Here is a 12,660-nt window from a genome sequence, read left to right on the forward strand (position 1 = left end):
GGGTTTGTTCGTGATTTCGTGAGTGTTTACGGAGAAATTTATAGCGTACACGCGGTTGCCTAAGTAACTTCGCCATTTCACTACAGATTTATGAGCTGTTTGGTATGGGATATTAAGTAATAATTTTTAGTTTTTAAATAATATTGTTTGTATTTTAATATATATTTTTTATTTATTTTTAAAAAATATAAATAATATTATTAGAACAATGTTACCAAATGGGCCTTTACATTTTGTATATGTTTAAGGCTCTTTTATTTTTTTAAGTAAAAGTTAAGATTATGTTTGGTAATAGTTTTTGTTTTCTATTTTTAAAAACTTGTTTTTGGAAATATAAAGAAAAAACAATTTTATTGTATTTTCAAAATCAAAAACACGTTTGGTTCATTGAAATTTAAAAAATATATATATAGTTTTTTGAAGAAAAAAAAATACTAAAATATGTTGTTACGAGGGTTTGAACTCTAATGCTAGCTCATTAAATAAGACAGATTTATTAAATCAAATGTGTGTTTTTATTAACTTTTGAAAACTAGAAACTGAAAACAGTCTTTTACATGTTTTCAATTTCCTTCACAAATTGAGTTTTGAGAACAATTTTTGTTTTCTGTCCATTTTGGGTTACCAAACAAATTTTTTAGTTTCAAAACTAGAAAATTGTTTTTGGAACCAGAAAATAATGGGAAAAAATAGTTACCAAACATACTCTAATAATTTGCATTTATTATAATTTAAAAATATATATTTTTATTTTTTTTAAGATATATTTTAGAAATAAGCAGTAATAGTAATTTCTCTTTTGAGCATGTGTTTGAAAGTGGTGCAGTGTTACAAGCTATAGAGAAAAGCTTTGGGCAGGAAAAATATATGAAGTTGAGGGGCAAGAATGCTAAATTATAGGAATTTTCTTAATTTTTTGTTTTCTTTTAAAAACTGGAGTGTTTTACTTTTATTTGAATGAAAAATGAATAAAAAAAATGCTAAATTTTAGAAAATAAAAAGACAAGCTTAAGGGAAAAAAAAATTCTATATTTTAGGGGATCTTGTTATAGATAGTATAGATTACCGAGTTAGTAATTAGTTTATGTTTAAAACTTTTTTCTAACACGATAATTTTAGACAGGTGGAATTTTTTTGGAAGAATATTATAACTCGATAATTTCTCCAGTTTCTGATCTTTTTAATTTTGATTTGAGATTGGTTGTTGTTACTGGCTTACAGTTGTAACTTTCAACTTTGACTGACTCTATTATATGTGTTTTTTTTTTTTTTTTTGGGGATAAATGTTATATGCGTTTGTTTGGATGTGAACACAATAATATAATATATGTTTGTTGAGTGTCTACTGTCTATTACATTACATAATATATTATAATATAATATATAATAGTGTTATTTATTATAAGTTCTGTATTTTTAGATTTGGAAATGGTGGTTTGAGTTTTGAGTAATTAGCTTAGAATTTATGTATTTATATATTATAATTTTTGATAATAATCGGAGGTTTTGTTTGGTATTGGGTACGTAAATATAGTAGTTTACACTTGGTTGTTCAATTGTATTTTTTAATTAGTTAGTTTATAAAATTCAAATATATTGGTTTCAAATTAAGATAATGGGAAAATATCCACAATTTAATGATTTATTCATATTTTAAGAGGGAAAAAAAAAGTTCTAGATGCCATTGTTCAATCTTTTTTTTTTTCAAATGATGAAATTTTAGAGGCCAAATTTTTTAAATAACTATAAAATCCAAACTATATTATTAGTTAGCCAAGGTTTGAAACTATTTTGCTATCTAATTACTCGAGTTTGTTAGGGTCAATTTCACTATAGCAAATCAAGTTTAAAAACTCGATTTGCATAAGATGTGTAGCTGACGTGGATTAAAAAAATCCACGTGGAAATCGAGTCTTAAAGACTCGATTTCCGTCATCTTCTTCCTTCACTCTTTTTCTTTTCTTTCTTGTTTCTTTCTCCATCTGTCGTCCTTTTCTTTCTCAATCTGCCGTTCCATTGCTTTATTCCAAGCCCCGAAAACCCAAGACAATCTAACTGCATCTAAGATCTAACTTCTTCCTCAAAACCTCAAACAACAATGGTGGAAAACACTAGAGCTATATCATTTAGAACACTTAATTAACCATATAAATCGAATCTTTGAAACATGGGTTTTATATAGAAATAAAAATAAATAAAAGCAGCTTTATACATAATCAAGACTTTGATCATTTTCCACAACACCACCCAAATATGCTTTGCCGCTAAATGAAACTACAATCCAATGAAATAGAGCTCTACCCAGAAATTTGAAGAAGATTTTGAATCAAAGTAGAAAGGGAAGAGTGTAACCTTCTTGTTTTCTGGGTTGGTAAAGAAATACAAGAAAAGTGCGGTTCCGATTTCCAAGTCCATGAAAGAGAGAGATAAATCGGGTCTGTGAAATGTTGTGGGTTTGTGTTGTGTTTTCAGTTTTGTTGCGGGTCTGTAAAATGTTGTGGGTTTGTCTTTGTTTTCTGGGATTTTTTGTTGCGTGTCTGTATTTCCAGAGGTAGGAACTCGAGTTCCACATGGATTTTTTTCTTCCACGTTAGCTACACACCTCATGCAAATCGAGTATTTTAAACTTGATTTGCTACAGTGAAATCGACCCTAACAAACTTGAGTCGTTAAATACCAAAATTGTTTCAAACCTTGGTTAACTAATAATATAGTTTTGATTTTATAGTTATTTAAAAAATTTGGCCAATTTTAGATGTTGAACCCGTTAAAAAGGTTCAAAGATTTAAACTTAAATAAATTGATATTACTTCCTTAGAATGTAATTCTTGATTGATTCAAGATCAATTACAAATGATTTTAATACATAGAAATAACTTACAACACAGTGTTGTCAAGTTAAAATTAATTTATGAAATTAAGTATTTGTTGAGTAAATTTTTTTTTAAGAGTTGTGTTATATTTAGGTTGGCCCCGGAAAATTTTTCTTGTTTTTCTTTTCTTATTTTCTCTTGTTCTTTTATGATTTTTATGCTTTGGAAAGAGAGAGATACAAAAGGAGAGCAAAAAAATATATTTAGTCTCATTTTTAACGAAGGTAAGTTACAAATCTCTAATAGAGATAATATTAGGTGGGTAAAATGCTAAGTTTCAAACCACGGATAGATAACTTAAATTTCGGACAGACCATAGGGAGTAAGTTGTAATTGGCCCTTCTAGTTCTAGTTAAATAGTAACTCCGTTAGCTACACTTTCATTAAATACTAGATAATTGATGCGTGTTGTGCATATAATTGTAAAAATTGAGTTCTGATTTATTTATTTTTACCTGGTAACATGTATTCTGAGATGTACAAACACTTTATAAATATATAAATTTTTTTAAATATACCTATCTGAAAAGTTTGTCTGTTATAAACTTGAAACATATTTAACTAATGATTAATTAATCATAACTTATTTAATAGCAAAACTAAGTAAATCAAATACAAATTTATTTGCAAAACCCATAACAAAATTGGTTGAAGGTAATAGTAATAGAGATTTACTAATGTGTGCCCTTAGGGCATATATTAGTAATCTATTTTAAGAAAATTTTTACTAAAAAACGAAAAAGTAATATACCGTTTTGATAGTTTTTTTAATTCTCTCTAAAAACTTTCCCAAAATAGATGGTTAATGTGTGCCCTAAGAGTACCCATTAACCGGACTCATAGTAATAATACATGATAATGTAAACAAAAATAATATTTTTTTCATCGTGATTGATCAACTTCATCTACATAATACAAAATGAACGTTACAACATCTTCATCATCTTGCAAACCTCTCATCAGAGGCATCTTCTTTCTTATCCATCATATTTTTCATCATCCTCAACATTTACTATACATTCTCATTCTTCTATTTAATAATTTTTTTTTTTACCTTGCTTCTTGGCATTCAAGTTTCTTAAAACTATAACAATATTAACAAAATAAAATTATTTATTGTTATTTTATACTTTATTTACAATATAAAAATAAAGATTTTGTTAGCGGAAACTCTCAAGGTATTCATTAACAAAATACTCATAAAATTTTTTTATAAAAAAGGAAAAAAATGATGATTTTTTTTTTTTTGCAATATATTATATTTCTTGTAAAATAGGTATCAAATTTTTCCTAAAATGGCTTATTAACTACCTCCAGATGTGATAAACAGAAGCTACAATAAGTACTCTTCCTATTGGAGCTTGAATAGTCTTTCCCTTCAAGTCTTTGCCTCACCCAATGACTACATCCCACTTACAATGGCGGCACCACGTTATGCTCAGGGTGTTCTCAGGAACATCCTAATTTGAAAAAAAAATTATATATTTGTTCAAAAAAAAAAAAAAAAAACAAAAAAGCCCAAAAAAAATTTCAACTAAAATCTAAAGAAAAAAAAAATTGTAATAGAGCAAAAAAACGGACAGCAAGCCCAAAGCCCACGACAAGCCAAACAAATTACAGAGGAAGCAAACCCACAGAGTCTAAAAAAAAAAAAAAAAAAAAAAAAATTCCAATACAGATCAAGAACCTCAAATCAGTAAATCAATACATCAAAAATCACTAAAGCTTTTCTCAAAAGCAAAAAGAAATCACTACAGCTAAAGCAAACCTAAAAATAGAGCAACACCTCCCCTTAGGAGTTAGATTGGTCCGGTCGCAGTCCAGACTCGAGAGCACATCATCGCCCCTAATCGCATCGAAGATCGGTCCAGTCGTAGTCCAGAGCACATCGTCGCTCATCGGAGATCGCTCGTTAGAGATTGCTCGCACATCGTCGTCACACATGTATTTCTCTCTCTGACTCTTTCTTAGTCTCTCACTTTCTCTCTCTCTCTTTCTCTGAAATCTAAAATGAAATGAATGGGTTATGAGTCTCTCTCTCTCTCTCTCTCTCTTTATTCTTTAACTTTAAGAGTAATTTTATTTGAACTGTGATTGGCTGAAGTAGTGAAGCTTTAACTTTATTAATTTTTTGACTTTTTGAATTTGGCATTTTAGTTTTATCTTATGATTCTTATTTGTTGGTTGGAGTGTGTTGGTGTTGGTGAGATAATAATTGTCTTTTAGTGTAATGTTATTGTGATTGTGAAATTTTCTAATTGGCAAGCTCTTGTGATTGGGGGCATCAAGTAGGCTTGTCTGTTGAGTGGAGTGGGAGGTGGATGGGCTGATGGGCACATGGGCCGGGTAATTGGGTAAAGTAGTGTAATGTGCACAATAATTAATTGGGGAAAACTAATACATTATGCAACTAATAAACAATAATTTAATTAGCCAATAATTAATTGAGAAAAACAACTAATAAACAATAATTAATAATTTAATTAATTAATACATTATAAAAGACAAACAAATTAAATTATGTTAGGCTAAACAACAATTAATAATTTTATAATTAATGAAATAATAATATAACAAATTATAATTTATAAAAGACAAACAAATTAATGAAACAAATTAATGTAAACTTGATGTATTTATGTGTTTTTTTTATTGTTGTTGTTGTCAATATATAGAATTTTCTTTTTATTAGACCGTGTAATTTATGTTTGTTAAGGAACACTCTAGAAAAAATTCTTAGTGCCGCCACTGCCCACTTATTAACAATTTGCTTCCTGAAACATTGTCAGAAAATATTCTTCCTAACTCTAGTAGAAAACGAGCATTCAATGATCCCGTGTCTCCAATTGATCTCTACAAAAACTACATAGAACATCACCATTACCGTCATTTGATCAATCTATCACAAGTTGATAACCTATCTTTTACAACCAACCAATGAATAAAGGAATGCTTGGGAATGGTTGCTGAATTTCAATTTTATGTGTGAATGAAACAAGTTTTTTGTAAATTTGAAATCAAAATAGCTAAGTCAATGACAAGAAAGACTACAAACACTTCATTCATTACTTCATGAAGCTAGTGACTCTGTCAAATGCTTACCTGCACAAACTACTTCATAGTCAAATATGAATTTGTCCCCAGATTTCCTGAATTGAACCCGAGTTTTCATTTGCTCTGAACACCCGAAAATATGGCATGCATGTCTAGTTTTCCAAACTTGGATTAGATCCAAATCAAGAGGCAAACGCTAGAGCTAAGTCATGACATCACTGTAAGAATTAAAAACTGTTACTTTTAGTAGCAATCAAGAATAGGCTGAAAAGATTCAAATGCTGCAGCCATCCCACCAAAGTTTGATCACAGCATATCAAGCAGTTAATCAGATACAATTAAGAACAATTATTGTGCTGGTTGAAGGACACCTCAACCATCAGAAAAGCTTGCAGATGACAGTGGTCAATCATCAGAAACTATGAAGCTCATGGTTGAAGGACACCTCTTTTGTTGTGGTACTAGTGGGGGCAGATTGAATTCCAAGTTGCCACTATTACCATCATCACTGCGGCGCCTCTTGGTAGGCTGAATATCATTCATTAAGTCATTGTGTTCATTCAGTACTATACAATCTTTCGGTTTCTCTTCATACTTGCGAACCAAATGAGCTCCACAACTTGTAAAGGACACCGACTTTGTAGAGCACCAAAACCTAACTTGCAGCTTGTCCCCCTTTAGCTCATTGTGTTCTGGAACATAGTATCGCAGCCAAACATGATCTGAGTTGGATAAATGAAATGCTTTATCATCTCCATAGATTGGTAAACCATTACTGATGATGTTAACACTACAAAGAATATGACTGGGTACTCTTGCATCCTTTAGTCCAATAACAGCACAAACAGCCATTCCTATTATTCCCCCATCCACATTTGAAGGCTCATTAATATCTATTTCACATATATTGCTACTTGAATTCTCTTTACGATGGATGAACCAGTCTGGAATCTTGTTTCCCGGAAATATCATACCCAATTGATGTCCCTGTTACAAACATCAAAAATTTGGAGCATCATACGTTACAAAAACAAACCCCGGCACACATGCACACACACAGACATCCATTATACCTCACCATATGCATATGAAGTCATATAATACAAATATGAATTATCAGACTATTTTAATATACTAAATTATTATGTTAATATGTAATTTAAACTCATTGCTCTATATGTCTAGGCATATAAATAAATATATATATATATATATATATATATATATATAGAAAGAATTACCTCACTTAATAAAAGATTGTCCGCATCATTTCCTATATTCTGTAGCAGTTTATAGCATCTGGACAAGTCAATCCACTCGAGTGCTGGTAACTCGCATGTATTAAATTGAAGTCTTTTTGAAATTTCTGAAAAACTTTCCAATGATATGCAGCCACTTGCATATACCTCTTCCATTTTTGGTGGAAGTACTTGAATATCTTGAAGTTTCTTACAATCATCCAATTTAAGGCACCTCAATCCAACAAATCCACCAATACATGAAGGCAGGCTAACAAAAGCACTCCCTGATAAATCTAGCTGCTCCAATGTGGAGAAACAATCAAGTGTCATAAAGAAATCTGAATCTGATAGAACACAGTTTCCAATATCTAATACTCGCAGATCCCGAAATACCATCGAGGAATAATCATCATTACTAATGCTTAATTCCGCACTTGATGAAATTTCGGATTCCTTTGTTGACACAATCGAGGGCATGGACTGTATGTTATCCCCCACATTTTTTGAAAACTTGACAAGTTTTGAACAATCTCTGAGAGAAAGTCGCTTTAGACGTTGCAATTGATGAATACTAAATGGGAGATTCATAAGATTTTCACAGCCATCTAGATTTAATTCTTTAAGCCCAATGAGATACTCAACAGATGAAGGCAATTCTTTTATAGGAGTACTTCTTAAGCCAATGTAGTTTAAACGTTCCATTTTGCAATCAATTTCAGGAAAGTTCTCAAGCCCAGAGCAACCTTCGAGCATAAGGAGTTCTAGAGATCTCAACTTGAGGCTTCTTGGGAAACTCCTGAGCTTAGAGCATTCGACAAATTTCATAAGTTTAAGCCTATCAAGGAATCCAACAGAATAGTGAACCTCAATTAAGTTTGTACAACTTTCAAGATTCAATTGCTCTAAATTTGGCATCATTGAAAGATCAGGGACTTTGGTTAGGAATTCACAATTAGAGAAGTTCATGATTGCCAAGTTTTGCAAATTCTGTAAAGAAAGAGGAAATAAATCAGCCCAAGCAATTAGTGTCCAACATATTTAGAGGACAGAACATTGAAAATAATAATTGTACCTTGAATCCATTATGCAATCCCTTGAAGAGGTTATTACGCATATTAAGAACAACAAGTCTCTTTCCATGAAAATTGGATGGCAAATATTGTAATGGGTATTCAGGCCATTCCAGCAATCTTAACTCATTAGAGAGATAATTAGGCCCTCCAGAAAAGAGTGCATTGCGGTTTATAAACAGTCTGAGTCTTTTCATCTTCATGAAGTTCTTAGAAGTCAAGTGTATCATCTCTCTTTTAGGCAAATCTACTACTATGCCTTCAATTTTATTTGTTCCCTAGCAAGACAATGGGTAAGCGTGCCAGCAAAAATAGATGCAAAAAATTAAAGCTCTCCATATTTAACATTTGCAAAAATTATACTAGTAACTTCAAGATATTAATTGACAAAATATATTAATTTTGTGGAAAATAAAGAAATTTATTATGTATTTGTCTTCCCTTTATCTTGCTTCTCCTTTTGTGAGATGTAAATGGGTAGTAATTTTTTTAATGTCCAAAGTGAAAAACCACTTTCAAAATTTGATATTCGAGAGGAGAAAGGGTGACCAAATGATTACATTTATTCTTTCCTAATTAAGAAATTCTATTTAACTGAAACACTCATGGTGCAAAAAAAAAAAAAAAAAAAATCATTCCTTGGAATGATTAAATATATATATATTTCTTGAAAAATGTTTTAAATGTGACTCTTACCTTGTTTTCTTCTAATACATGACGAACATCTTCATGAAACCACAGCCTGCTACGCTTGCCAGGTTCTTCCGGTGATTCTCGTCGAACAATCTCTTTACCCATGTCTTCCAGCAAGTCATGTGTTCCCAATTTGTTTTTCTCATCAATAGTTACAAGAGACTTATCAATAAGCACTTGGATACCGAAATCTGGAAAGAAACCACACCCGTCTAATATTTTAATGACATAATCCGCACCCTTTCCTTTAAAAAAACATGCAATGTCAAGGAAAATATCCTTCTCATTGTCATCCAATCCATCATAACTTATTTTGAGTATTTCTTGAATATTTTTGTTAGGAACTCTTTCGTACTTATCCAATGCACTTTTCCATTGAATTATACTTTTACCAGATAGATCTGAACCTATAACCATTAAAGCTAGTGGGAGGCCCCCAGCATAATGTATTGCACATTCAGTGAGTTCAACATATTCTTCAGTAGGTTTGTCTCTTTTGAAGGCATTCCAACTAAAAAGCTGAAGAGCTTCATTGTGATCCATCTCCTTCACTTGGTATGCAAAATTAACTTCATGATTAGTTAGCAAAGATTTATCTCTTGTTGTTATTATGATTCTACTTCCTAAACCAAACCAATCACAATTTCCGGCTAATGCTTCTAATTAAGATAAATGATCCACATCATCAAGAATTAAAAGAACCCTTTTAGAGCAAAGCCTATGCTTAATTACATTTATTCCTCGATCAACACTGCCAACCTTTGAACTTCTAGCATCTCTTAGGATCTCAGAAAGAAGTGTCTCTTGTAGTTGGACCAATCCAAACTCTTGCTTGGATTGTTCTCTAATGTTTTCAAGAAAACAACTACCTTCAAACTGGTAAGCAAACAAATTATAAATTGCTTTGGCAATAGTTGTCTTACCAATTCCACCAACTCCTAAGATCCCTACCATGCGTATGTCTTTCCTCCCAATACTTAAAAGCAAATTGATGTCTTGTACACGAGACTCTATTCCAACTGGATGATTAGCAACGTTTAGGTATGTACGATTTACTATGATAGAGACCGTTTCAATGATTTCTTTGATAAATTTAGAGTCATTCCTAGCCATTAAAAAAAAAAAAACATTTAGTCACTTGGGTATTATACAAGTGAAATAAAAATGATTTAGTTACAAAATTTTTCTTGTACCATCATGCATGCAACTTGGTGTGTGAGTTATGTGATATAGAATAATGATGTAGAATGGTTTATGTAAGAGCTAAATGAAGATAACATTTTGGAATTATTTTGGTAAAACATTGGGTTTAACAAATAGCATATAATCAATTTAAGTAATTTAACTATTTAGGCGGGCTGTTTTATCATGAAGAATATAAATCAAAAAGAGTTTTGTTGTATGAATTTCTAGACTTCTGTAACAATAGGGGACTTGAATCGCCTTTAAAAGAATGAAATTTCCGTAACTTGGGTTAATCAATTTTCTTCTAAATGAAAAGCTTAATCGAATTCATTTAATTTAAATTTATTATTTCTGGACAAAATACATTGTTTGCCATTGAAGTTCACATGTTGAGCATTTTTAACTCATGATGTTTCAAATAAGCAATATTAGTCCTACAATTTTAAAAACAAGCTCTATTGGTCTCTCTATCTAGTTTTGTAAATTTTCTTGTATGTGATTTTGCATTTGAGGTGTTATTAAAAAGAGAAATGCTATTTGAGCAGTGCAACTGGTGCTGTTTACTAACCAAATTAATAAAGGCGACTTAAATACTCTTTGACCAAAATCAGAAACCCAAATTAATTTATTGAAAAATAAGAAAATTAAAAGCGCAAAACATAGTGAAATTTTAGTTACAGCAGGAGCCGTGGTTGAAGTTATTTGGTAGCTAGTACCAAACTCTTTAGTTCAAATGGTGCCTCCCCAAGTATTAGATTTTGAGGAGAAATAACTTCAGGATAAATTTCTAAAGCAAATCCCCATGTAAAAAAGAAAAAAAAGAGAGAGTTATCTGGCAGCTTATTTATGACCAAAACATACTTTTTTACCAACATAGACATAAAAGAAATAATTAATAAAAAAACAAAACAAAACAAAACAAAATCATTTAGCAAAATAACAAAACAAAATCAAAATCAAAGTAATGGCAAAAAGATGTAGCTTATCCCTAGATCCAGGAAATAGAAAGAGAAAGGATCATAGTGAAGTGTAAATAGATATGGTTGGATGCGCATACCCTTTTCCTCTGGCTATGTGCCAGCCAGACAAATTAGCAACATCTTTTAAGGCTGTCTTCCAACTCTGCATCTTAGTGTTGTCTTCATGTTGAGCTAATGCTTTCCCAAAACTCTTTCTTTGATGCCTTACATCTGATGGATCTACTTTCCAAAACACTGGTAGAACTACTTGTCCCTTTGTTTGCTTACACTCAAGGATCTTCACCAGCTGGTCTAAGCACCGTGTGGATGATGCATAGTTTCTTGACAGTACAACCACTGAAGTTCTTGACCCTTCTATGCTGTTGACAAGGTTCTGTGAAATTTCTTCTTCTCTTTCAGTTTTAAGCTCGTCATCATCACCATCTATGAAGGTGGTGTTGATTCCCTTTTTATGCAAGGCGTTGTATAGATCGCCAGTGAAGTTGCAGCGAGTATCTTTGCCTCTGAAACTTAAGAATACGTCGTAAGTGCATCTATGGGTGATGATAGAATTAGAAGAAGAAGAAGAAGAAGAAGAAGAAGAAAAGGGTCCTTGGAATTGGAAAGTCATTGAAGAAAATTGCTAAATTCTCATGAAGAAGAATACTGTGATTAATTCTCGTGTTGGTGATTACTGATCGCTATTGACTATCGAGTAACAGTGTAAAACTTTTAGATAAAGAAAGGTTATTTCGAGAATCTGATGCTCGTTGGTTCCACGCATTTCAAGTCAAGAGTGAGAAACTTCTTGGGAGGAAAAAAAAAAAAAAAAGAACCAAGGACTGAAATTCAAAGAGAGAGAAATTATTCTTGGAATGGCCCTGTGGCTTTTAGCCTTGACAAGTACCCTCGTAATATTACCACAAGTGATCAGTTGCTTGGTTCGTTGTAAGTTGTGACGTGACTTGGATATAATGTATATTACGATAATTTGGTATTAAAATTTTTAATTTATTTTATTTTTTATAATAATATTATAATTTAAAATTATAAAATATATCACATTATTTTAATTGCATTACTTTTTTAAATAATGTAATGTTGTATTTTTATATTGAGATTAACTTGACGTAAGATTACAATAACATAATATTATGGCATAATATAATATCATGCCAAACTAAACACCATTTTCTATATTTGTTTCTGTAATCAATAGTTAAATACACTCTATAGCATCTTACTTTCTCCAAATTTTAGTATTATTTGGACAGTGAAAATTTATATTTATCTTTTATCTTCCTATATTTTCAAATATACTTTCCAACCAACTCTTTATTATTTCTTTATTTCATTAAGATATTATTTTTTTTCATTTTTTCTTTAATCTTTCTATATTCTTTTTTTAATTTTTTTTCCTCTATTCATTCCCAACAACTATATTTTTCAAATTTCTAATAGCTATATTTTAAAATTATCCAACAATAACATTTTTAAAATTTCCAATAGTCATATTTCTCAAATGGTAATATTTTTAAGGGATTTTTATTCTTATTATTCTTTAACTTATAATTAATTTCCTTAA

At 30.8% G+C, this 12,660-nt stretch overlaps 1 pseudogene; it reads right to left on the reverse strand.

Moving 5' to 3' along the window:
* Nucleotides 1-6,083: 6,083 nt before the first annotated feature.
* On the reverse strand, nt 6,084-11,865 carry LOC142642072 (TMV resistance protein N-like; annotated as a pseudogene).
* Between the last annotated feature and the right edge of the window lie 795 nt (nt 11,866-12,660).

Source organism: Castanea sativa, chromosome 7 (assembly GCF_040712315.1).
Source record: "Castanea sativa cultivar Marrone di Chiusa Pesio chromosome 7, ASM4071231v1".
Taxonomy (NCBI): domain Eukaryota; kingdom Viridiplantae; phylum Streptophyta; class Magnoliopsida; order Fagales; family Fagaceae; genus Castanea; species Castanea sativa.